Source organism: Acipenser ruthenus, chromosome 2, assembly GCF_902713425.1.
Source record: "Acipenser ruthenus chromosome 2, fAciRut3.2 maternal haplotype, whole genome shotgun sequence".
NCBI lineage: Eukaryota > Metazoa > Chordata > Actinopteri > Acipenseriformes > Acipenseridae > Acipenser > Acipenser ruthenus.
The window spans coordinates 99204223-99230547 of NC_081190.1; the positions used below are offsets into that span (position 1 = coordinate 99204223).

At 40.6% G+C, this 26325-nt stretch overlaps 18 non-coding genes across 18 annotated transcripts; all 18 read left to right on the forward strand.

Annotated features, from left to right (window-relative positions):
* Nucleotides 1–331: 331 nt before the first annotated feature.
* LOC131706399 (5S ribosomal RNA) lies at nt 332–450 on the forward strand. Its single transcript, XR_009310623.1, has one exon. It is a non-coding gene; the product is annotated as a 5S ribosomal RNA (ribosomal RNA).
* Nucleotides 451–1342: 892 nt separating this feature from the next.
* LOC131707175 (U1 spliceosomal RNA) lies at nt 1343–1506 on the forward strand. The gene has a single exon (XR_009311022.1). It is a non-coding gene; the product is annotated as a U1 spliceosomal RNA (small nuclear RNA).
* A 1733-nt stretch (nt 1507–3239) lies between these two features.
* Nucleotides 3240–3358, forward strand: LOC131706409 (5S ribosomal RNA). Its single transcript, XR_009310624.1, has one exon. It is a non-coding gene; the product is annotated as a 5S ribosomal RNA (ribosomal RNA).
* Nucleotides 3359–4250: 892 nt separating this feature from the next.
* Nucleotides 4251–4414, forward strand: LOC131707179 (U1 spliceosomal RNA). The gene has a single exon (XR_009311023.1). It is a non-coding gene; the product is annotated as a U1 spliceosomal RNA (small nuclear RNA).
* Nucleotides 4415–6147: 1733 nt separating this feature from the next.
* LOC131706418 (5S ribosomal RNA) lies at nt 6148–6266 on the forward strand. The gene has a single exon (XR_009310625.1). It is a non-coding gene; the product is annotated as a 5S ribosomal RNA (ribosomal RNA).
* Nucleotides 6267–7159: 893 nt separating this feature from the next.
* LOC131707186 (U1 spliceosomal RNA) lies at nt 7160–7323 on the forward strand. Its single transcript, XR_009311024.1, has one exon. It is a non-coding gene; the product is annotated as a U1 spliceosomal RNA (small nuclear RNA).
* A 1729-nt stretch (nt 7324–9052) lies between these two features.
* On the forward strand, nt 9053–9171 carry LOC131706427 (5S ribosomal RNA). Its single transcript, XR_009310626.1, has one exon. It is a non-coding gene; the product is annotated as a 5S ribosomal RNA (ribosomal RNA).
* An 893-nt stretch (nt 9172–10064) lies between these two features.
* LOC131707187 (U1 spliceosomal RNA) lies at nt 10065–10228 on the forward strand. Its single transcript, XR_009311025.1, has one exon. It is a non-coding gene; the product is annotated as a U1 spliceosomal RNA (small nuclear RNA).
* A 1743-nt stretch (nt 10229–11971) lies between these two features.
* On the forward strand, nt 11972–12090 carry LOC131706438 (5S ribosomal RNA). The gene has a single exon (XR_009310627.1). It is a non-coding gene; the product is annotated as a 5S ribosomal RNA (ribosomal RNA).
* Nucleotides 12091–12983: 893 nt separating this feature from the next.
* On the forward strand, nt 12984–13147 carry LOC131707195 (U1 spliceosomal RNA). The gene has a single exon (XR_009311026.1). It is a non-coding gene; the product is annotated as a U1 spliceosomal RNA (small nuclear RNA).
* A 1729-nt stretch (nt 13148–14876) lies between these two features.
* On the forward strand, nt 14877–14995 carry LOC131706449 (5S ribosomal RNA). Its single transcript, XR_009310628.1, has one exon. It is a non-coding gene; the product is annotated as a 5S ribosomal RNA (ribosomal RNA).
* An 893-nt stretch (nt 14996–15888) lies between these two features.
* LOC131707199 (U1 spliceosomal RNA) lies at nt 15889–16052 on the forward strand. The gene has a single exon (XR_009311027.1). It is a non-coding gene; the product is annotated as a U1 spliceosomal RNA (small nuclear RNA).
* A 1729-nt stretch (nt 16053–17781) lies between these two features.
* LOC131706460 (5S ribosomal RNA) lies at nt 17782–17900 on the forward strand. Its single transcript, XR_009310629.1, has one exon. It is a non-coding gene; the product is annotated as a 5S ribosomal RNA (ribosomal RNA).
* Nucleotides 17901–18793: 893 nt separating this feature from the next.
* On the forward strand, nt 18794–18957 carry LOC131707204 (U1 spliceosomal RNA). Its single transcript, XR_009311028.1, has one exon. It is a non-coding gene; the product is annotated as a U1 spliceosomal RNA (small nuclear RNA).
* Nucleotides 18958–20700: 1743 nt separating this feature from the next.
* Nucleotides 20701–20819, forward strand: LOC131706478 (5S ribosomal RNA). The gene has a single exon (XR_009310631.1). It is a non-coding gene; the product is annotated as a 5S ribosomal RNA (ribosomal RNA).
* An 893-nt stretch (nt 20820–21712) lies between these two features.
* On the forward strand, nt 21713–21876 carry LOC131707206 (U1 spliceosomal RNA). The gene has a single exon (XR_009311029.1). It is a non-coding gene; the product is annotated as a U1 spliceosomal RNA (small nuclear RNA).
* Nucleotides 21877–23590: 1714 nt separating this feature from the next.
* LOC131706487 (5S ribosomal RNA) lies at nt 23591–23709 on the forward strand. The gene has a single exon (XR_009310632.1). It is a non-coding gene; the product is annotated as a 5S ribosomal RNA (ribosomal RNA).
* An 893-nt stretch (nt 23710–24602) lies between these two features.
* LOC131707209 (U1 spliceosomal RNA) lies at nt 24603–24766 on the forward strand. The gene has a single exon (XR_009311030.1). It is a non-coding gene; the product is annotated as a U1 spliceosomal RNA (small nuclear RNA).
* Nucleotides 24767–26325: the final 1559 nt, after the last annotated feature.

Below are 26325 nucleotides of genomic sequence, written 5' to 3' on the forward strand. Positions count from 1 at the left end.
CAGCTGAGATCCATTACAACACTGCTGCAGATTCAAACTAAAAGAGGGTAATATACAAAATGGATGCCTTTGAGAACTTAACACTTTCAATGCCAACGTGTGGCTACTACTTTGTGAACATACAATTTCGCAAGAATCTAATGGCACTTTTAATGCTGCTATATACACACACAGACACACGGACACACGGGCCCGCACACGTGGAGCCCAGAGCTGCTTAAATGTTAACGTTTGTGACAAATTAGAGATCTGGAAATCCCTCCCCCAACCTGTCATTGCATGAATGATATTAACTTAATACTATGAAAGAGATAAACCAAGACTGTCGTTCGCTTACGGCCATACCACCTTGAGAACGCCCGATCTCGTCTGATCTCGGAAGCTAAGCAAGGTCGGGCCTGGTTAGTACTTGGATGGGAGACCGCCTGGGAATACCAGGTGCTGTAAGCTTTTCTTTCTGCAGCTTGACAGGGGGCGCTATTTCCCTTGTTATTTATGTTACTAACCTGGAAGCTGTAAGTCTAAACATCGTTTTCTTTTTTTGGTTTTTTTATTGTCCCATTCCACACACGAACAAGTATTGTATCAGCCTTTACTGGTTTTGAAAACTGAGTTAGGACAGAAAGGGTTATCGTATTATATTCTAAGCCGAAACTACCAGTAGCGGTCCGATACAAACAAATGTGAACAGGGTTAAGACAAAAGTACTGACGAGTTTTGCTAGTTATGGTTAGTTTAATTAATTAAAAAAAGAAATAACAGTTGATGAAGTACTTTTTATTATAGTAACAGAACGAGACATGTTTTAAAGCCACAAACTGCGTGTTTAGATTATTGTGCCAAACAAGAGAACAAAACGAGCATATCAACCAAGAACGGATTTAGTGACCCGTTCATTCGTTCGAGTTTATTTATATTATGTGTGACCTTAACAAATGTTTGACCAATGTTTTGCTTGCTTTCTTTTTGAAAGTCGTACATTTGTTACATTTTTTTTATTTCGTTTACGCAGACGTGTATACAGACCCGTCGCTTCTTTTGCGGAACATCTCACATGCTGCTGCACGAATGACGTCGTCCTGTGTAAATCCTGGCATCTTGTCCTCCAATGATAAAGGCGCATGCAAATATATACCGAGAGGCATTACGGGAATGCAATTTATAAATACTTATACTGAAAACTGAAGGAACCCATTACACCCAACAGACTGGAAAGTGCGCTATGATAACAATGAAAATGTTATATTAGGAAAAGAGTGTTTCTTTAAATTGCAGATGTAGGCACCGTTTCTTTGAAAAATGTCTCTTGTGGACGGGTGACGACTCGCAATGTGTACAACTCATACTTACCTGGCAGGGGAGATACCATGATCATGAAGGTGGTTCACCCAGGGCGAGGCTCGGCCATTGCACTCCGGCTGTGCTGACCCCTGCGAATTCCCCAAATGCGGGAATCTCGACTGCATAATTTCTGGTAGTGGGGGACTGCGTTCGCGCTCTCCCCTGAAACTATGGTCAAAGACAGAAACAAACACGAACCCGTCGCAGGAAGGAACTCACTCACTCACTAGTTGTTCAACAACTCTCCGGCAGGCGGCTTCGTCACACAGGGAGTCAGGTTTTCTTTAAAAGGAGCTCAATGTTTTTAGCTTTCTGACTGTCAAATAAATAGCTACGTGGTTCCTGCACATCTATTTCCATGTTTCGTTATTTTTTATTGACAAGACTAAAAGTAAAGACTCAGCAGTGTCTGTATCAAAGTTTTTATTTTTATTTTAAATAATTGGAAATCATTTTCGAGCTTATCAGTTTTATTTATTTAGTTGATGTTTTTTATTCAGATAAACTGTGCATCACAACTGCTGCTGCTGCTGCTGCTGCTGCTGCTGCAGAGTCACTTACAATAGGACCTGGGTTTTACATCTCATTTGAAGGAAGGAGCACAAGGAGGTTAAGGGACTTGCTCAGGGACAGGGTCACACACAATGAGCCAGTGGCTGAGCTGGGATTGAACCAGGAACCTCCCGGTAACAAGAGCTTTTCTTTAACCACCTGACCACTAAGCCCCTTAAATCATATCTTGGCAGACAAACACTTTAATTAGACAACATAAAACCACATACAAGCAGATTTACAAGCAGGGCTGCAATCGCGTTCGCGCTCTCCCCTGATGTTATAGTCAAAGTTAAAAACACAGGTATTGAAAGCAATTAGCGATTATCTATATATCTCCAGCAGGTGGCTCTGTCAGACTGGGAATGAGATTTTGTTTTTTCTTTCGGAGCGTATAATGTTCTAGAAAGTACCAAAGTGTTTTATGTACATGTATTGTGAAGTGTTTCATCTTGAGAAGACAAAGTAACGAGTCAGCGGCACGTGTATCAAAGTTACAAAGTTGCTAATATTAAAGAAGACGAGGTTCAGCGGTACAGTTGTTTTTTTAAAACATAGTGTTTCAGTTCTGTACAGACGTTCTATGTCGTTATCCGTTATTGATTCAGCTTTATTTAGATGATTGCCTTTACCTTGTTTTAATTTCCCGTTCCTCTGAGATACGAATCTACCAGCTTTACATCTTTTTTTTTTTTTTTTTTAACGTATTCTCATTTTGTTGATCATTAATGCACATTTCTGTACTGTGGGTGTTGTCGAGCGATTGAAAACGAGACATTTTGTGTTTGAATTGAAAGTGATGGTCTCGAGGAGTCGAACAGGTCACAATAAGCCTTCATCCATGTATCATGTAACCACATGTATGCTGTCTCTAACTGGAGGAGAGGGACCCTTGCCGTACTGCTCAGCCTAAAGAACCACACGAGTTGTTTGAAAGGGGGATTTATTTTGTAGAATAAACATCAAATTGGTTTCAGGGCATACAGTCCTCCAACGGCAACACAGCTCAGTAGTACAGCTGAGATCCATTACAACACTGCTGCAGATTCAAACTAAAAGAGGGTAATATACAAAATGGATGCCTTTGAGAACTTAACACTTTCAATGCCAACGTGTGGCTACTACTTTGTGAACATACAATTTCGCAAGAATCTAATGGCACTTTTAATGCTGCTATATACACACACAGACACACGGACACACGGGCCCGCACACGTGGAGCCCAGAGCTGCTTAAATGTTAACGTTTGTGACAAATTAGAGATCTGGAAATCCCTCCCCCAACCTGTCATTGCATGAATGATATTAACTTAATACTATGAAAGAGATAAACCAAGACTGTCGTTCGCTTACGGCCATACCACCTTGAGAACGCCCGATCTCGTCTGATCTCGGAAGCTAAGCAAGGTCGGGCCTGGTTAGTACTTGGATGGGAGACCGCCTGGGAATACCAGGTGCTGTAAGCTTTTCTTTCTGCAGCTTGACAGGGGGCGCTATTTCCCTTGTTATTTATGTTACTAACCTGGAAGCTGTAAGTCTAAACATCGTTTTCTTTTTTTGGTTTTTTTATTGTCCCATTCCACACACGAACAAGTATTGTATCAGCCTTTACTGGTTTTGAAAACTGAGTTAGGACAGAAAGGGTTATCGTATTATATTCTAAGCCGAAACTACCAGTAGCGGTCCGATACAAACAAATGTGAACAGGGTTAAGACAAAAGTACTGACGAGTTTTGCTAGTTATGGTTAGTTTAATTAATTAAAAAAAGAAATAACAGTTGATGAAGTACTTTTTATTATAGTAACAGAACGAGACATGTTTTAAAGCCACAAACTGCGTGTTTAGATTATTGTGCCAAACAAGAGAACAAAACGAGCATATCAACCAAGAACGGATTTAGTGACCCGTTCATTCGTTCGAGTTTATTTATATTATGTGTGACCTTAACAAATGTTTGACCAATGTTTTGCTTGCTTTCTTTTTGAAAGTCGTACATTTGTTACATTTTTTTTATTTCGTTTACGCAGACGTGTATACAGACCCGTCGCTTCTTTTGCGGAACATCTCACATGCTGCTGCACGAATGACGTCGTCCTGTGTAAATCCTGGCATCTTGTCCTCCAATGATAAAGGCGCATGCAAATATATACCGAGAGGCATTACGGGAATGCAATTTATAAATACTTATACTGAAACCTGAAGGAACCCATTACACCCAACAGACTGGAAAGTGCGCTATGATAACAATGAAAATGTTATATTAGGAAAAGAGTGTTTCTTTAAATTGCAGATGTAGGCACCGTTTCTTTGAAAAATGTCTCTTGTGGACGGGTGACGACTCGCAATGTGTACAACTCATACTTACCTGGCAGGGGAGATACCATGATCATGAAGGTGGTTCACCCAGGGCGAGGCTCGGCCATTGCACTCCGGCTGTGCTGACCCCTGCGAATTCCCCAAATGCGGGAATCTCGACTGCATAATTTCTGGTAGTGGGGGACTGCGTTCGCGCTCTCCCCTGAAACTATGGTCAAAGACAGAAACAAACACGAACCCGTCGCAGGAAGGAACTCACTCACTCACTAGTTGTTCAACAACTCTCCGGCAGGCGGCTTCGTCACACAGGGAGTCAGGTTTTCTTTAAAAGGAGCTCAATGTTTTTAGCTTTCTGACTGTCAAATAAATAGCTACGTGGTTCCTGCACATCTATTTCCATGTTTCGTTATTTTTTATTGACAAGACTAAAAGTAAAGACTCAGCAGTGTCTGTATCAAAGTTTTTATTTTTATTTTAAATAATTGGAAATCATTTTCGAGCTTATCAGTTTTATTTATTTAGTTGATGTTTTTTATTCAGATAAACTGTGCATCACAACTGCTGCTGCTGCTGCTGCTGCTGCTGCTGCAGAGTCACTTACAATAGGACCTGGGTTTTACATCTCATTTGAAGGAAGGAGCACAAGGAGGTTAAGGGACTTGCTCAGGGACAGGGTCACACACAATGAGCCAGTGGCTGAGCTGGGATTGAACCAGGAACCTCCCGGTAACAAGAGCTTTTCTTTAACCACCTGACCACTAAGCCCCTTAAATCATATCTTGGCAGACAAACACTTTAATTAGACAACATAAAACCACATACAAGCAGATTTACAAGCAGGGCTGCAATCGCGTTCGCGCTCTCCCCTGATGTTATAGTCAAAGTTAAAAACACAGGTATTGAAAGCAATTAGCGATTATCTATATATCTCCAGCAGGTGGCTCTGTCAGACTGGGAATGAGATTTTGTTTTTTCTTTCGGAGCGTATAATGTTCTAGAAAGTACCAAAGTGTTTTATGTACATGTATTGTGAAGTGTTTCATCTTGAGAAGACAAAGTAACGAGTCAGCGGCACGTGTATCAAAGTTACAAAGTTGCTAATATTAAAGAAGACGAGGTTCAGCGGTACAGTTGTTTTTTTAAAACATAGTGTTTCAGTTCTGTACAGACGTTCTATGTCGTTATCCGTTATTGATTCAGCTTTATTTAGATGATTGCCTTTACCTTGTTTTAATTTCCCGTTCCTCTGAGATACGAATCTACCAGCTTTACATCTTTTTTTTTTTTTTTTTTAACGTATTCTCATTTTGTTGATCATTAATGCACATTTCTGTACTGTGGGTGTTGTCGAGCGATTGAAAACGAGACATTTTGTGTTTGAATTGAAAGTGATGGTCTCGAGGAGTCGAACAGGTCACAATAAGCCTTCATCCATGTATCATGTAACCACATGTATGCTGTCTCTAACTGGAGGAGAGGGACCCTTGCCGTACTGCTCAGCCTAAAGAACCACACGAGTTGTTTGAAAGGGGGATTTATTTTGTAGAATAAACATCAAATTGGTTTCAGGGCATACAGTCCTCCAACGGCAACACAGCTCAGTAGTACAGCTGAGATCCATTACAACACTGCTGCAGATTCAAACTAAAAGAGGGTAATATACAAAATGGATGCCTTTGAGAACTTAACACTTTCAATGCCAACGTGTGGCTACTACTTTGTGAACATACAATTTCGCAAGAATCTAATGGCACTTTTAATGCTGCTATATACACACACAGACACACGGACACACGGGCCCGCACACGTGGAGCCCAGAGCTGCTTAAATGTTAACGTTTGTGACAAATTAGAGATCTGGAAATCCCTCCCCCAACCTGTCATTGCATGAATGATATTAACTTAATACTATGAAAGAGATAAACCAAGACTGTCGTTCGCTTACGGCCATACCACCTTGAGAACGCCCGATCTCGTCTGATCTCGGAAGCTAAGCAAGGTCGGGCCTGGTTAGTACTTGGATGGGAGACCGCCTGGGAATACCAGGTGCTGTAAGCTTTTCTTTCTGCAGCTTGACAGGGGGCGCTATTTCCCTTGTTATTTATGTTACTAACCTGGAAGCTGTAAGTCTAAACATCGTTTTCTTTTTTTTGTTTTTTTATTGTCCCATTCCACACACGAACAAGTATTGTATCAGCCTTTACTGGTTTTGAAAACTGAGTTAGGACAGAAAGGGTTATCGTATTATATTCTAAGCCGAAACTACCAGTAGCGGTCCGATACAAACAAATGTGAACAGGGTTAAGACAAAAGTACTGACGAGTTTTGCTAGTTATGGTTAGTTTAATTAATTAAAAAAAGAAATAAAAGTTGATGAAGTACTTTTTATTATAGTAACAGAACGAGACATGTTTTAAAGCCACAAACTGCGTGTTTAGATTATTGTGCCAAACAAGAGAACAAAACGAGCATATCAACCAAGAACGGATTTAGTGACCCGTTCATTCGTTCGAGTTTATTTATATTATGTGTGACCTTAACAAATGTTTGACCAATGTTTTGCTTGCTTTCTTTTTGAAAGTCGTACATTTGTTACATTTTTTTTTATTTCGTTTACGCAGACGTGTATACAGACCCGTCGCTTCTTTTGCGGAACATCTCACATGCTGCTGCACGAATGACGTCGTCCTGTGTAAATCCTGGCATCTTGTCCTCCAATGATAAAGGCGCATGCAAATATATACCGAGAGGCATTACGGGAATGCAATTTATAAATACTTATACTGAAAACTGAAGGAACCCATTACACCCAACAGACTGGAAAGTGCGATATGATAACAATGAAAATGTTATATTAGGAAAAGAGTGTTTCTTTAAATTGCAGATGTAGGCACCGTTTCTTTGAAAAATGTCTCTTGTGGACGGGTGACGACTCGCAATGTGTACAACTCATACTTACCTGGCAGGGGAGATACCATGATCATGAAGGTGGTTCACCCAGGGCGAGGCTCGGCCATTGCACTCCGGCTGTGCTGACCCCTGCGAATTCCCCAAATGCGGGAATCTCGACTGCATAATTTCTGGTAGTGGGGGACTGCGTTCGCGCTCTCCCCTGAAACTATGGTCAAAGACAGAAACAAACACGAACCCGTCGGAGGAAGGAACTCACTCACTAGTTGTTCAACAACTCTCCGGCAGGCGGCTTCGTCACACAGGGAGTCAGGTTTTCTTTAAAAGGAGCTCAATGTTTTTAGCTTTCTGACTGTCAAATAAATAGCTACGTGGTTCCTGCACATCTATTTCCATGTTTCGTTATTTTTTATTGACAAGACTAAAAGTAAAGACTCAGCAGTGTCTGTATCAAAGTTTTTATTTTTATTTTAAATAATTGGAAATCATTTTCGAGCTTATCAGTTTTATTTATTTAGTTGATGTTTTTTATTCAGATAAACTGTGCATCACAACTGCTGCTGCTGCTGCTGCTGCTGCTGCTGCAGAGTCACTTACAATAGGACCTGGGTTTTACATCTCATTTGAAGGAAGGAGCACAAGGAGGTTAAGGGACTTGCTCAGGGACAGGGTCACACACAATGAGCCAGTGGCTGAGCTGGGATTGAACCAGGAACCTCCCGGTAACAAGAGCTTTTCTTTAACCACCTGACCACTAAGCCCCTTAAATCATATCTTGGCAGACAAACACTTTAATTAGACAACATAAAACCACATACAAGCAGATTTACAAGCAGGGCTGCAATCGCGTTCGCGCTCTCCCCTGATGTTATAGTCAAAGTTAAAAACACAGGTATTGAAAGCAATTAGCGATTATCTATATATCTCCAGCAGGTGGCTCTGTCAGACTGGGAATGAGATTTTGTTTTTTCTTTCGGAGCGTATAATGTTCTAGAAAGTACCAAAGTGTTTTATGTACATGTATTGTGAAGTGTTTCATCTTGAGAAGACAAAGTAACGAGTCAGCGGCACGTGTATCAAAGTTACAAAGTTGCTAATATTAAAGAAGACGAGGTTCAGCGGTACAGTTGTTTTTTTAAAACATAGTGTTTCAGTTCTGTACAGACGTTCTATGTCGTTATCCGTTATTGATTCAGCTTTATTTAGATGATTGCCTTTACCTTGTTTTAATTTCCCGTTCCTCTGAGATACGAATCTACCAGCTTTACATCTTTTTTTTTTTTTTTTTTAACGTATTCTCATTTTGTTGATCATTAATGCACATTTCTGTACTGTGGGTGTTGTCGAGCGATTGAAAACGAGACATTTTGTGTTTGAATTGAAAGTGATGGTCTCGAGGAGTCGAACAGGTCACAATAAGCCTTCATCCATGTATCATGTAACCACATGTATGCTGTCTCTAACTGGAGGAGAGGGACCCTTGCCGTACTGCTCAGCCTAAAGAACCACACGAGTTGTTTGAAAGGGGGATTTATTTTGTAGAATAAACATCAAATTGGTTTCAGGGCATACAGTCCTCCAACGGCAACACAGCTCAGTAGTACAGCTGAGATCCATTACAACACTGCTGCAGATTCAAACTAAAAGAGGGTAATATACAAAATGGATGCCTTTGAGAACTTAACACTTTCAATGCCAACGTGTGGCTACTACTTTGTGAACATACAATTTCGCAAGAATCTAATGGCACTTTTAATGCTGCTATATACACACACAGACACACGGACACACGGGCCCGCACACGTGGAGCCCAGAGCTGCTTAAATGTTAACGTTTGTGACAAATTAGAGATCTGGAAATCCCTCCCCCAACCTGTCATTGCATGAATGATATTAACTTAATACTATGAAAGAGATAAACCAAGACTGTCGTTCGCTTACGGCCATACCACCTTGAGAACGCCCGATCTCGTCTGATCTCGGAAGCTAAGCAAGGTCGGGCCTGGTTAGTACTTGGATGGGAGACCGCCTGGGAATACCAGGTGCTGTAAGCTTTTCTTTCTGCAGCTTGACAGGGGGCGCTATTTCCCTTGTTATTTATGTTACTAACCTGGAAGCTGTAAGTCTAAACATCGTTTTCTTTTTTTTGTTTTTTTATTGTCCCATTCCACACACGAACAAGTATTGTATCAGCCTTTACTGGTTTTGAAAACTGAGTTAGGACAGAAAGGGTTATCGTATTATATTCTAAGCCGAAACTACCAGTAGCGGTCCGATACAAACAAATGTGAACAGGGTTAAGACAAAAGTACTGACGAGTTTTGCTAGTTATGGTTAGTTTAATTAATTAAAAAAAGAAATAAAAGTTGATGAAGTACTTTTTATTATAGTAACAGAACGAGACATGTTTTAAAGCCACAAACTGCGTGTTTAGATTATTGTGCCAAACAAGAGAACAAAACGAGCATATCAACCAAGAACGGATTTAGTGACCCGTTCATTCGTTCGAGTTTATTTATATTATGTGTGACCTTAACAAATGTTTGACCAATGTTTTGCTTGCTTTCTTTTTGAAAGTCGTACATTTGTTACATTTTTTTTTATTTCGTTTACGCAGACGTGTATACAGACCCGTCGCTTCTTTTGCGGAACATCTCACATGCTGCTGCACGAATGACGTCGTCCTGTGTAAATCCTGGCATCTTGTCCTCCAATGATAAAGGCGCATGCAAATATATACCGAGAGGCATTACGGGAATGCAATTTATAAATACTTATACTGAAAACTGAAGGAACCCATTACACCCAACAGACTGGAAAGTGCGATATGATAACAATGAAAATGTTATATTAGGAAAAGAGTGTTTCTTTAAATTGCAGATGTAGGCACCGTTTCTTTGAAAAATGTCTCTTGTGGACGGGTGACGACTCGCAATGTGTACAACTCATACTTACCTGGCAGGGGAGATACCATGATCATGAAGGTGGTTCACCCAGGGCGAGGCTCGGCCATTGCACTCCGGCTGTGCTGACCCCTGCGAATTCCCCAAATGCGGGAATCTCGACTGCATAATTTCTGGTAGTGGGGGACTGCGTTCGCGCTCTCCCCTGAAACTATGGTCAAAGACAGAAACAAACACGAACCCGTCGGAGGAAGGAACTCACTCACTCACTCACTAGTTGTTCAACAACTCTCCGGCAGGCGGCTTCGTCACACAGGGAGTCAGGTTTTCTTTAAAAGGAGCTCAATGTTTTTAGCTTTCTGACTGTCAAATAAATAGCTACGTGGTTCCTGCACATCTATTTCCATGTTTCGTTATTTTTTATTGACAAGACTAAAAGTAAAGACTCAGCAGTGTCTGTATCAAAGTTTTTATTTTTATTTTAAATAATTGGAAATCATTTTCGAGCTTATCAGTTTTATTTATTTAGTTGATGTTTTTTATTCAGATAAACTGTGCATCACAACTGCTGCTGCTGCTGCTGCTGCTGCTGCTGCTGCTGCAGAGTCACTTACAATAGGACCTGGGTTTTACATCTCATTTGAAGGAAGGAGCACAAGGAGGTTAAGGGACTTGCTCAGGGACAGGGTCACACACAATGAGCCAGTGGCTGAGCTGGGATTGAACCAGGAACCTCCCGGTAACAAGAGCTTTTCTTTAACCACCTGACCACTAAGCCCCTTAAATCATATCTTGGCAGACAAACACTTTAATTAGACAACATAAAACCACATACAAGCAGATTTACAAGCAGGGCTGCAATCGCGTTCGCGCTCTCCCCTGATGTTATAGTCAAAGTTAAAAACACAGGTATTGAAAGCAATTAGCGATTATCTATATATCTCCAGCAGGTGGCTCTGTCAGACTGGGAATGAGATTTTGTTTTTTCTTTCGGAGCGTATAATGTTCTAGAAAGTACCAAAGTGTTTTATGTACATGTATTGTGAAGTGTTTCATCTTGAGAAGACAAAGTAACGAGTCAGCGGCACGTGTATCAAAGTTACAAAGTTGCTAATATTAAAGAAGACGAGGTTCAGCGGTACAGTTGTTTTTTTAAAACATAGTGTTTCAGTTCTGTACAGACGTTCTATGTCGTTATCCGTTATTGATTCAGCTTTATTTAGATGATTGCCTTTACCTTGTTTTAATTTCCCGTTCCTCTGAGATACGAATCTACCAGCTTTACATCTTTTTTTTTTTTTTTTTTAACGTATTCTCATTTTGTTGATCATTAATGCACATTTCTGTACTGTGGGTGTTGTCGAGCGATTGAAAACGAGACATTTTGTGTTTGAATTGAAAGTGATGGTCTCGAGGAGTCGAACAGGTCACAATAAGCCTTCATCCATGTATCATGTAACCACATGTATGCTGTCTCTAACTGGAGGAGAGGGACCCTTGCCGTACTGCTCAGCCTAAAGAACCACACGAGTTGTTTGAAAGGGGGATTTATTTTGTAGAATAAACATCAAATTGGTTTCAGGGCATACAGTCCTCCAACGGCAACACAGCTCAGTAGTACAGCTGAGATCCATTACAACACTGCTGCAGATTCAAACTAAAAGAGGGTAATATACAAAATGGATGCCTTTGAGAACTTAACACTTTCAATGCCAACGTGTGGCTACTACTTTGTGAACATACAATTTCGCAAGAATCTAATGGCACTTTTAATGCTGCTATATACACACACAGACACACGGACACACGGGCCCGCACACGTGGAGCCCAGAGCTGCTTAAATGTTAACGTTTGTGACAAATTAGAGATCTGGAAATCCCTCCCCCAACCTGTCATTGCATGAATGATATTAACTTAATACTATGAAAGAGATAAACCAAGACTGTCGTTCGCTTACGGCCATACCACCTTGAGAACGCCCGATCTCGTCTGATCTCGGAAGCTAAGCAAGGTCGGGCCTGGTTAGTACTTGGATGGGAGACCGCCTGGGAATACCAGGTGCTGTAAGCTTTTCTTTCTGCAGCTTGACAGGGGGCGCTATTTCCCTTGTTATTTATGTTACTAACCTGGAAGCTGTAAGTCTAAACATCGTTTTCTTTTTTTTGTTTTTTTATTGTCCCATTCCACACACGAACAAGTATTGTATCAGCCTTTACTGGTTTTGAAAACTGAGTTAGGACAGAAAGGGTTATCGTATTATATTCTAAGCCGAAACTACCAGTAGCGGTCCGATACAAACAAATGTGAACAGGGTTAAGACAAAAGTACTGACGAGTTTTGCTAGTTATGGTTAGTTTAATTAATTAAAAAAACAAATAAAAGTTGATGAAGTACTTTTTATTATAGTAACAGAACGAGACATGTTTTAAAGCCACAAACTGCGTGTTTAGATTATTGTGCCAAACAAGAGAACAAAACGAGCATATCAACCAAGAACGGATTTAGTGACCCGTTCATTCGTTCGAGTTTATTTATATTATGTGTGACCTTAACAAATGTTTGACCAATGTTTTGCTTGCTTTCTTTTTGAAAGTCGTACATTTGTTACATTTTTTTTTATTTCGTTTACGCAGACGTGTATACAGACCCGTCGCTTCTTTTGCGGAACATCTCACATGCTGCTGCACGAATGACGTCGTCCTGTGTAAATCCTGGCATCTTGTCCTCCAATGATAAAGGCGCATGCAAATATATACCGAGAGGCATTACGGGAATGCAATTTATAAATACTTATACTGAAAACTGAAGGAACCCATTACACCCAACAGACTGGAAAGTGCGATATGATAACAATGAAAATGTTATATTAGGAAAAGAGTGTTTCTTTAAATTGCAGATGTAGGCACCGTTTCTTTGAAAAATGTCTCTTGTGGACGGGTGACGACTCGCAATGTGTACAACTCATACTTACCTGGCAGGGGAGATACCATGATCATGAAGGTGGTTCACCCAGGGCGAGGCTCGGCCATTGCACTCCGGCTGTGCTGACCCCTGCGAATTCCCCAAATGCGGGAATCTCGACTGCATAATTTCTGGTAGTGGGGGACTGCGTTCGCGCTCTCCCCTGAAACTATGGTCAAAGACAGAAACAAACACGAACCCGTCGGAGAAAGGAACTCACTCACTAGTTGTTCAACAACTCTCCGGCAGGCGGCTTCGTCACACAGGGAGTCAGGTTTTCTTTAAAAGGAGCTCAATGTTTTTAGCTTTCTGACTGTCAAATAAATAGCTACGTGGTTCCTGCACATCTATTTCCATGTTTCGTTATTTTTTATTGACAAGACTAAAAGTAAAGACTCAGCAGTGTCTGTATCAAAGTTTTTATTTTTATTTTAAATAATTGGAAATCATTTTCGAGCTTATCAGTTTTATTTATTTAGTTGATGTTTTTTATTCAGATAAACTGTGCATCACAACTGCTGCTGCTGCTGCTGCTGCTGCTGCTGCAGAGTCACTTACAATAGGACCTGGGTTTTACATCTCATTTGAAGGAAGGAGCACAAGGAGGTTAAGGGACTTGCTCAGGGACAGGGTCACACACAATGAGCCAGTGGCTGAGCTGGGATTGAACCAGGAACCTCCCGGTAACAAGAGCTTTTCTTTAACCACCTGACCACTAAGCCCCTTAAATCATATCTTGGCAGACAAACACTTTAATTAGACAACATAAAACCACATACAAGCAGATTTACAAGCAGGGCTGCAATCGCGTTCGCGCTCTCCCCTGATGTTATAGTCAAAGTTAAAAACACAGGTATTGAAAGCAATTAGCGATTATCTATATATCTCCAGCAGGTGGCTCTGTCAGACTGGGAATGAGATTTTGTTTTTTCTTTCGGAGCGTATAATGTTCTAGAAAGTACCAAAGTGTTTTATGTACATGTATTGTGAAGTGTTTCATCTTGAGAAGACAAAGTAACGAGTCAGCGGCACGTGTATCAAAGTTACAAAGTTGCTAATATTAAAGAAGACGAGGTTCAGCGGTACAGTTGTTTTTTTAAAACATAGTGTTTCAGTTCTGTACAGACGTTCTATGTCGTTATCCGTTATTGATTCAGCTTTATTTAGATGATTGCCTTTACCTTGTTTTAATTTCCCGTTCCTCTGAGATACGAATCTACCAGCTTTACATCTTTTTTTTTTTTTTTTTTAACGTATTCTCATTTTGTTGATCATTAATGCACATTTCTGTACTGTGGGTGTTGTCGAGCGATTGAAAACGAGACATTTTGTGTTTGAATTGAAAGTGATGGTCTCGAGGAGTCGAACAGGTCACAATAAGCCTTCATCCATGTATCATGTAACCACATGTATGCTGTCTCTAACTGGAGGAGAGGGACCCTTGCCGTACTGCTCAGCCTAAAGAACCACACGAGTTGTTTGAAAGGGGGATTTATTTTGTAGAATAAACATCAAATTGGTTTCAGGGCATACAGTCCTCCAACGGCAACACAGCTCAGTAGTACAGCTGAGATCCATTACAACACTGCTGCAGATTCAAACTAAAAGAGGGTAATATACAAAATGGATGCCTTTGAGAACTTAACACTTTCAATGCCAACGTGTGGCTACTACTTTGTGAACATACAATTTCGCAAGAATCTAATGGCACTTTTAATGCTGCTATATACACACACAGACACACGGACACACGGGCCCGCACACGTGGAGCCCAGAGCTGCTTAAATGTTAACGTTTGTGACAAATTAGAGATCTGGAAATCCCTCCCCCAACCTGTCATTGCATGAATGATATTAACTTAATACTATGAAAGAGATAAACCAAGACTGTCGTTCGCTTACGGCCATACCACCTTGAGAACGCCCGATCTCGTCTGATCTCGGAAGCTAAGCAAGGTCGGGCCTGGTTAGTACTTGGATGGGAGACCGCCTGGGAATACCAGGTGCTGTAAGCTTTTCTTTCTGCAGCTTGACAGGGGGCGCTATTTCCCTTGTTATTTATGTTACTAACCTGGAAGCTGTAAGTCTAAACATCGTTTTCTTTTTTTTGTTTTTTTATTGTCCCATTCCACACACGAACAAGTATTGTATCAGCCTTTACTGGTTTTGAAAACTGAGTTAGGACAGAAAGGGTTATCGTATTATATTCTAAGCCGAAACTACCAGTAGCGGTCCGATACAAACAAATGTGAACAGGGTTAAGACAAAAGTACTGACGAGTTTTGCTAGTTATGGTTAGTTTAATTAATTAAAAAAAGAAATAAAAGTTGATGAAGTACTTTTTATTATAGTAACAGAACGAGACATGTTTTAAAGCCACAAACTGCGTGTTTAGATTATTGTGCCAAACAAGAGAACAAAACGAGCATATCAACCAAGAACGGATTTAGTGACCCGTTCATTCGTTCGAGTTTATTTATATTATGTGTGACCTTAACAAATGTTTGACCAATGTTTTGCTTGCTTTCTTTTTGAAAGTCGTACATTTGTTACATTTTTTTTTATTTCGTTTACGCAGACGTGTATACAGACCCGTCGCTTCTTTTGCGGAACATCTCACATGCTGCTGCACGAATGACGTCGTCCTGTGTAAATCCTGGCATCTTGTCCTCCAATGATAAAGGCGCATGCAAATATATACCGAGAGGCATTACGGGAATGCAATTTATAAATACTTATACTGAAAACTGAAGGAACCCATTACACCCAACAGACTGGAAAGTGCGATATGATAACAATGAAAATGTTATATTAGGAAAAGAGTGTTTCTTTAAATTGCAGATGTAGGCACCGTTTCTTTGAAAAATGTCTCTTGTGGACGGGTGACGACTCGCAATGTGTACAACTCATACTTACCTGGCAGGGGAGATACCATGATCATGAAGGTGGTTCACCCAGGGCGAGGCTCGGCCATTGCACTCCGGCTGTGCTGACCCCTGCGAATTCCCCAAATGCGGGAATCTCGACTGCATAATTTCTGGTAGTGGGGGACTGCGTTCGCGCTCTCCCCTGAAACTATGGTCAAAGACAGAAACAAACACGAACCCGTCGGAGGAAGGAACTCACTCACTAGTTGTTCAACAACTCTCCGGCAGGCGGCTTCGTCACACAGGGAGTCAGGTTTTCTTTAAAAGGAGCTCAATGTTTTTAGCTTTCTGACTGTCAAATAAATAGCTACGTGGTTCCTGCACATCTATTTCCATGTTTCGTTATTTTTTATTGACAAGACTAAAAGTAAAGACTCAGCAGTGTCTGTATCAAAGTTTTTATTTTTATTTTAAATAATTGGAAATCATTTTCGAGCTTATCAGTTTTATTTATTTAGTTGATGTTTTTTATTCAGATAAACTGTGCATCACAACTGCTGCTGCTGCTGCTGCTGCTGCTGCTGCAGAGTCACTTACAATAGGACCTGGGTTTTACATCTCATTTGAAGGAAGGAGCACAAGGAGGTTAAGGGACTTGCTCAGGGACAGGGTCACACACAATGAGCCAGTGGCTGAGCTGGGATTGAACCAGGAACCTCCCGGTAACAAGAGCTTTTCTTTAACCACCTGACCACTAAGCCCCTTAAATCATATCTTGGCAGACAAACACTTTAATTAGACAACATAAAACCACATACAAGCAGATTTACAAGCAGGGCTGCAATCGCGTTCGCGCTCTCCCCTGATGTTATAGTCAAAGTTAAAAACACAGGTATTGAAAGCAATTAGCGATTATCTATATATCTCCAGCAGGTGGCTCTGTCAGACTGGGAATGAGATTTTGTTTTTTCTTTCGGAGCGTATAATGTTCTAGAAAGTACCAAAGTGTTTTATGTACATGTATTGTGAAGTGTTTCATCTTGAGAAGACAAAGTAACGAGTCAGCGGCACGTGTATCAAAGTTACAAAGTTGCTAATATTAAAGAAGACGAGGTTCAGCGGTACAGTTGTTTTTTTAAAACATAGTGTTTCAGTTCTGTACAGACGTTCTATGTCGTTATCCGTTATTGATTCAGCTTTATTTAGATGATTGCCTTTACCTTGTTTTAATTTCCCGTTCCTCTGAGATACGAATCTACCAGCTTTACATCTTTTTTTTTTTTTTTTTTAACGTATTCTCATTTTGTTGATCATTAATGCACATTTCTGTACTGTGGGTGTTGTCGAGCGATTGAAAACGAGACATTTTGTGTTTGAATTGAAAGTGATGGTCTCGAGGAGTCGAACAGGTCACAATAAGCCTTCATCCATGTATCATGTAACCACATGTATGCTGTCTCTAACTGGAGGAGAGGGACCCTTGCCGTACTGCTCAGCCTAAAGAACCACACGAGTTGTTTGAAAGGGGGATTTATTTTGTAGAATAAACATCAAATTGGTTTCAGGGCATACAGTCCTCCAACGGCAACACAGCTCAGTAGTACAGCTGAGATCCATTACAACACTGCTGCAGATTCAAACTAAAAGAGGGTAATATACAAAATGGATGCCTTTGAGAACTTAACACTTTCAATGCCAACGTGTGGCTACTACTTTGTGAACATACAATTTCGCAAGAATCTAATGGCACTTTTAATGCTGCTATATACACACACAGACACACGGACACACGGGCCCGCACACGTGGAGCCCAGAGCTGCTTAAATGTTAACGTTTGTGACAAATTAGAGATCTGGAAATCCCTCCCCCAACCTGTCATTGCATGAATGATATTAACTTAATACTATGAAAGAGATAAACCAAGACTGTCGTTCGCTTACGGCCATACCACCTTGAGAACGCCCGATCTCGTCTGATCTCGGAAGCTAAGCAAGGTCGGGCCTGGTTAGTACTTGGATGGGAGACCGCCTGGGAATACCAGGTGCTGTAAGCTTTTCTTTCTGCAGCTTGACAGGGGGCGCTATTTCCCTTGTTATTTATGTTACTAACCTGGAAGCTGTAAGTCTAAACATCGTTTTCTTTTTTTTGTTTTTTTATTGTCCCATTCCACACACGAACAAGTATTGTATCAGCCTTTACTGGTTTTGAAAACTGAGTTAGGACAGAAAGGGTTATCGTATTATATTCTAAGCCGAAACTACCAGTAGCGGTCCGATACAAACAAATGTGAACAGGGTTAAGACAAAAGTACTGACGAGTTTTGCTAGTTATGGTTAGTTTAATTAATTAAAAAAAGAAATAAAAGTTGATGAAGTACTTTTTATTATAGTAACAGAACGAGACATGTTTTAAAGCCACAAACTGCGTGTTTAGATTATTGTGCCAAACAAGAGAACAAAACGAGCATATCAACCAAGAACGGATTTAGTGACCCGTTCATTCGTTCGAGTTTATTTATATTATGTGTGACCTTAACAAATGTTTGACCAATGTTTTGCTTGCTTTCTTTTTGAAAGTCGTACATTTGTTACATTTTTTTTTATTTCGTTTACGCAGACGTGTATACAGACCCGTCGCTTCTTTTGCGGAACATCTCACATGCTGCTGCACGAATGACGTCGTCCTGTGTAAATCCTGGCATCTTGTCCTCCAATGATAAAGGCGCATGCAAATATATACCGAGAGGCATTACGGGAATGCAATTTATAAATACTTATACTGAAAACTGAAGGAACCCATTACACCCAACAGACTGGAAAGTGCGATATGATAACAATGAAAATGTTATATTAGGAAAAGAGTGTTTCTTTAAATTGCAGATGTAGGCACCGTTTCTTTGAAAAATGTCTCTTGTGGACGGGTGACGACTCGCAATGTGTACAACTCATACTTACCTGGCAGGGGAGATACCATGATCATGAAGGTGGTTCACCCAGGGCGAGGCTCGGCCATTGCACTCCGGCTGTGCTGACCCCTGCGAATTCCCCAAATGCGGGAATCTCGACTGCATAATTTCTGGTAGTGGGGGACTGCGTTCGCGCTCTCCCCTGAAACTATGGTCAAAGACAGAAACAAACACGAACCCGTCGGAGGAAGGAACTCACTCACTCACTCACTAGTTGTTCAACAACTCTCCGGCAGGCGGCTTCGTCACACAGGGAGTCAGGTTTTCTTTAAAAGGAGCTCAATGTTTTTAGCTTTCTGACTGTCAAATAAATAGCTACGTGGTTCCTGCACATCTATTTCCATGTTTCGTTATTTTTTATTGACAAGACTAAAAGTAAAGACTCAGCAGTGTCTGTATCAAAGTTTTTATTTTTATTTTAAATAATTGGAAATCATTTTCGAGCTTATCAGTTTTATTTATTTAGTTGATGTTTTTTATTCAGATAAACTGTGCATCACAACTGCTGCTGCTGCTGCTGCTGCTGCTGCTGCTGCTGCAGAGTCACTTACAATAGGACCTGGGTTTTACATCTCATTTGAAGGAAGGAGCACAAGGAGGTTAAGGGACTTGCTCAGGGACAGGGTCACACACAATGAGCCAGTGGCTGAGCTGGGATTGAACCAGGAACCTCCCGGTAACAAGAGCTTTTCTTTAACCACCTGACCACTAAGCCCCTTAAATCATATCTTGGCAGACAAACACTTTAATTAGACAACATAAAACCACATACAAGCAGATTTACAAGCAGGGCTGCAATCGCGTTCGCGCTCTCCCCTGATGTTATAGTCAAAGTTAAAAACACAGGTATTGAAAGCAATTAGCGATTATCTATATATCTCCAGCAGGTGGCTCTGTCAGACTGGGAATGAGATTTTGTTTTTTCTTTCGGAGCGTATAATGTTCTAGAAAGTACCAAAGTGTTTTATGTACATGTATTGTGAAGTGTTTCATCTTGAGAAGACAAAGTAACGAGTCAGCGGCACGTGTATCAAAGTTACAAAGTTGCTAATATTAAAGAAGACGAGGTTCAGCGGTACAGTTGTTTTTTTAAAACATAGTGTTTCAGTTCTGTACAGACGTTCTATGTCGTTATCCGTTATTGATTCAGCTTTATTTAGATGATTGCCTTTACCTTGTTTTAATTTCCCGTTCCTCTGAGATACGAATCTACCAGCTTTACATCTTTTTTTTTTTTTTTTTTAACGTATTCTCATTTTGTTGATCATTAATGCACATTTCTGTACTGTGGGTGTTGTCGAGCGATTGAAAACGAGACATTTTGTGTTTGAATTGAAAGTGATGGTCTCGAGGAGTCGAACAGGTCACAATAAGCCTTCATCCATGTATCATGTAACCACATGTATGCTGTCTCTAACTGGAGGAGAGGGACCCTTGCCGTACTGCTCAGCCTAAAGAACCACACGAGTTGTTTGAAAGGGGGATTTATTTTGTAGAATAAACATCAAATTGGTTTCAGGGCATACAGTCCTCCAACGGCAACACAGCTCAGTAGTACAGCTGAGATCCATTACAACACTGCTGCAGATTCAAACTAAAAGAGGGTAATATACAAAATGGATGCCTTTGAGAACTTAACACTTTCAATGCCAACGTGTGGCTACTACTTTGTGAACATACAATTTCGCAAGAATCTAATGGCACTTTTAATGCTGCTATATACACACACAGACACACGGACACACGGGCCCGCACACGTGGAGCCCAGAGCTGCTTAAATGTTAACGTTTGTGACAAATTAGAGATCTGGAAATCCCTCCCCCAACCTGTCATTGCATGAATGATATTAACTTAATACTATGAAAGAGATAAACCAAGACTGTCGTTCGCTTACGGCCATACCACCTTGAGAACGCCCGATCTCGTCTGATCTCGGAAGCTAAGCAAGGTCGGGCCTGGTTAGTACTTGGATGGGAGACCGCCTGGGAATACCAGGTGCTGTAAGCTTTTCTTTCTGCAGCTTGACAGGGGGCGCTATTTCCCTTGTTATTTATGTTACTAACCTGGAAGCTGTAAGTCTAAACATCGTTTTCTTTTTTTTGTTTTTTTATTGTCCCATTCCACACACGAACAAGTATTGTATCAGCCTTTACTGGTTTTGAAAACTGAGTTAGGACAGAAAGGGTTATCGTATTATATTCTAAGCCGAAACTACCAGTAGCGGTCCGATACAAACAAATGTGAACAGGGTTAAGACAAAAGTACTGACGAGTTTTGCTAGTTATGGTTAGTTTAATTAATTAAAAAAACAAATAAAAGTTGATGAAGTACTTTTTATTATAGTAACAGAACGAGACATGTTTTAAAGCCACAAACTGCGTGTTTAGATTATTGTGCCAAACAAGAGAACAAAACGAGCATATCAACCAAGAACGGATTTAGTGACCCGTTCATTCGTTCGAGTTTATTTATATTATGTGTGACCTTAACAAATGTTTGACCAATGTTTTGCTTGCTTTCTTTTTGAAAGTCGTACATTTGTTACATTTTTTTTTATTTCGTTTACGCAGACGTGTATACAGACCCGTCGCTTCTTTTGCGGAACATCTCACATGCTGCTGCACGAATGACGTCGTCCTGTGTAAATCCTGGCATCTTGTCCTCCAATGATAAAGGCGCATGCAAATATATACCGAGAGGCATTACGGGAATGCAATTTATAAATACTTATACTGAAAACTGAAGGAACCCATTACACCCAACAGACTGGAAAGTGCGATATGATAACAATGAAAATGTTATATTAGGAAAAGAGTGTTTCTTTAAATTGCAGATGTAGGCACCGTTTCTTTGAAAAATGTCTCTTGTGGACGGGTGACGACTCGCAATGTGTACAACTCATACTTACCTGGCAGGGGAGATACCATGATCATGAAGGTGGTTCACCCAGGGCGAGGCTCGGCCATTGCACTCCGGCTGTGCTGACCCCTGCGAATTCCCCAAATGCGGGAATCTCGACTGCATAATTTCTGGTAGTGGGGGACTGCGTTCGCGCTCTCCCCTGAAACTATGGTCAAAGACAGAAACAAACACGAACCCGTCGGAGAAAGGAACTCACTCACTAGTTGTTCAACAACTCTCCGGCAGGCGGCTTCGTCACACAGGGAGTCAGGTTTTCTTTAAAAGGAGCTCAATGTTTTTAGCTTTCTGACTGTCAAATAAATAGCTACGTGGTTCCTGCACATCTATTTCCATGTTTCGTTATTTTTTATTGACAAGACTAAAAGTAAAGACTCAGCAGTGTCTGTATCAAAGTTTTTATTTTTATTTTAAATAATTGGAAATCATTTTCGAGCTTATCAGTTTTATTTATTTAGTTGATGTTTTTTATTCAGATAAACTGTGCATCACAACTGCTGCTGCTGCTGCAGAGTCACTTACAATAGGACCTGGGTTTTACATCTCATTTGAAGGAAGGAGCACAAGGAGGTTAAGGGACTTGCTCAGGGACAGGGTCACACACAATGAGCCAGTGGCTGAGCTGGGATTGAACCAGGAACCTCCCGGTAACAAGAGCTTTTCTTTAACCACCTGACCACTAAGCCCCTTAAATCATATCTTGGCAGACAAACACTTTAATTAGACAACATAAAACCACATACAAGCAGATTTACAAGCAGGGCTGCAATCGCGTTCGCGCTCTCCCCTGATGTTATAGTCAAAGTTAAAAACACAGGTATTGAAAGCAATTAGCGATTATCTATATATCTCCAGCAGGTGGCTCTGTCAGACTGGGAATGAGATTTTGTTTTTTCTTTCGGAGCGTATAATGTTCTAGAAAGTACCAAAGTGTTTTATGTACATGTATTGTGAAGTGTTTCATCTTGAGAAGACAAAGTAACGAGTCAGCGGCACGTGTATCAAAGTTACAAAGTTGCTAATATTAAAGAAGACGAGGTTCAGCGGTACAGTTGTTTTTTTAAAACATAGTGTTTCAGTTCTGTACAGACGTTCTATGTCGTTATCCGTTATTGATTCAGCTTTATTTAGATGATTGCCTTTACCTTGTTTTAATTTCCCGTTCCTCTGAGATACGAATCTACCAGCTTTACATCTTTTTTTTTTTTTTTTTTAACGTATTCTCATTTTGTTGATCATTAATGCACATTTCTGTACTGTGGGTGTTGTCGAGCGATTGAAAACGAGACATTTTGTGTTTGAATTGAAAGTGATGGTCTCGAGGAGTCGAACAGGTCACAATAAGCCTTCATCCATGTATCATGTAACCACATGTATGCTGTCTCTAACTGGAGGAGAGGGACCCTTGCCGTACTGCTCAGCCTAAAGAACCACACGAGTTGTTTGAAAGGGGGATTTATTTTGTAGAATAAACATCAAATTGGTTTCAGGGCATACAGTCCTCCAACGGCAACACAGCTCAGTAGTACAGCTGAGATCCATTACAACACTGCTGCAGATTCAAACTAAAAGAGGGTAATATACAAAATGGATGCCTTTGAGAACTTAACACTTTCAATGCCAACGTGTGGCTACTACTTTGTGAACATACAATTTCGCAAGAATCTAATGGCACTTTTAATGCTGCTATATACACACACAGACACACGGACACACGGGCCCGCACACGTGGAGCCCAGAGCTGCTTAAATGTTAACGTTTGTGACAAATTAGAGATCTGGAAATCCCTCCCCCAACCTGTCATTGCATGAATGATATTAACTTAATACTATGAAAGAGATAAACCAAGACTGTCGTTCGCTTACGGCCATACCACCTTGAGAACGCCCGATCTCGTCTGATCTCGGAAGCTAAGCAAGGTCGGGCCTGGTTAGTACTTGGATGGGAGACCGCCTGGGAATACCAGGTGCTGTAAGCTTTTCTTTCTGCAGCTTGACAGGGGGCGCTATTTCCCTTGTTATTTATGTTACTAACCTGGAAGCTGTAAGTCTAAACATCGTTTTCTTTTTTTTGTTTTTTTATTGTCCCATTCCACACACGAACAAGTATTGTATCAGCCTTTACTGGTTTTGAAAACTGAGTTAGGACAGAAAGGGTTATCGTATTATATTCTAAGCCGAAACTACCAGTAGCGGTCCGATACAAACAAATGTGAACAGGGTTAAGACAAAAGTACTGACGAGTTTTGCTAGTTATGGTTAGTTTAATTAATTAAAAAAAGAAATAAAAGTTGATGAAGTACTTTTTATTATAGTAACAGAACGAGACATGTTTTAAAGCCACAAACTGCGTGTTTAGATTATTGTGCCAAACAAGAGAACAAAACGAGCATATCAACCAAGAACGGATTTAGTGACCCGTTCATTCGTTCGAGTTTATTTATATTATGTGTGACCTTAACAAATGTTTGACCAATGTTTTGCTTGCTTTCTTTTTGAAAGTCGTACATTTGTTACATTTTTTTTTATTTCGTTTACGCAGACGTGTATACAGACCCGTCGCTTCTTTTGCGGAACATCTCACATGCTGCTGCACGAATGACGTCGTCCTGTGTAAATCCTGGCATCTTGTCCTCCAATGATAAAGGCGCATGCAAATATATACCGAGAGGCATTACGGGAATGCAATTTATAAATACTTATACTGAAAACTGAAGGAACCCATTACACCCAACAGACTGGAAAGTGCGATATGATAACAATGAAAATGTTATATTAGGAAAAGAGTGTTTCTTTAAATTGCAGATGTAGGCACCGTTTCTTTGAAAAATGTCTCTTGTGGACGGGTGACGACTCGCAATGTGTACAACTCATACTTACCTGGCAGGGGAGATACCATGATCATGAAGGTGGTTCACCCAGGGCGAGGCTCGGCCATTGCACTCCGGCTGTGCTGACCCCTGCGAATTCCCCAAATGCGGGAATCTCGACTGCATAATTTCTGGTAGTGGGGGACTGCGTTCGCGCTCTCCCCTGAAACTATGGTCAAAGACAGAAACAAACACGAACCCGTCGGAGGAAGGAACTCACTCACTAGTTGTTCAACAACTCTCCGGCAGGCGGCTTCGTCACACAGGGAGTCAGGTTTTCTTTAAAAGGAGCTCAATGTTTTTAGCTTTCTGACTGTCAAATAAATAGCTACGTGGTTCCTGCACATCTATTTCCATGTTTCGTTATTTTTTATTGACAAGACTAAAAGTAAAGACTCAGCAGTGTCTGTATCAAAGTTTTTATTTTTATTTTAAATAATTGGAAATCATTTTCGAGCTTATCAGTTTTATTTATTTAGTTGATGTTTTTTATTCAGATAAACTGTGCATCACAACTGCTGCTGCTGCTGCTGCTGCTGCTGCTGCAGAGTCACTTACAATAGGACCTGGGTTTTACATCTCATTTGAAGGAAGGAGCACAAGGAGGTTAAGGGACTTGCTCAGGGACAGGGTCACACACAATGAGCCAGTGGCTGAGCTGGGATTGAACCAGGAACCTCCCGGTAACAAGAGCTTTTCTTTAACCACCTGACCACTAAGCCCCTTAAATCATATCTTGGCAGACAAACACTTTAATTAGACAACATAAAACCACATACAAGCAGATTTACAAGCAGGGCTGCAATCGCGTTCGCGCTCTCCCCTGATGTTATAGTCAAAGTTAAAAACACAGGTATTGAAAGCAATTAGCGATTATCTATATATCTCCAGCAGGTGGCTCTGTCAGACTGGGAATGAGATTTTGTTTTTTCTTTCGGAGCGTATAATGTTCTAGAAAGTACCAAAGTGTTTTATGTACATGTATTGTGAAGTGTTTCATCTTGAGAAGACAAAGTAACGAGTCAGCGGCACGTGTATCAAAGTTACAAAGTTGCTAATATTAAAGAAGACGAGGTTCAGCGGTACAGTTGTTTTTTTAAAACATAGTGTTTCAGTTCTGTACAGACGTTCTATGTCGTTATCCGTTATTGATTCAGCTTTATTTAGATGATTGCCTTTACCTTGTTTTAATTTCCCGTTCCTCTGAGATACGAATCTACCAGCTTTACATCTTTTTTTTTTTTTTTTTTAACGTATTCTCATTTTGTTGATCATTAATGCACATTTCTGTACTGTGGGTGTTGTCGAGCGATTGAAAACGAGACATTTTGTGTTTGAATTGAAAGTGATGGTCTCGAGGAGTCGAACAGGTCACAATAAGCCTTCATCCATGTATCATGTAACCACATGTATGCTGTCTCTAACTGGAGGAGAGGGACCCTTGCCGTACTGCTCAGCCTAAAGAACCACACGAGTTGTTTGAAAGGGGGATTTATTTTGTAGAATAAACATCAAATTGGTTTCAGGGCATACAGTCCTCCAACGGCAACACAGCTCAGTAGTACAGCTGAGATCCATTACAACACTGCTGCAGATTCAAACTAAAAGAGGGTAATATACAAAATGGATGCCTTTGAGAACTTAACACTTTCAATGCCAACGTGTGGCTACTACTTTGTGAACATACAATTTCGCAAGAATCTAATGGCACTTTTAATGCTGCTA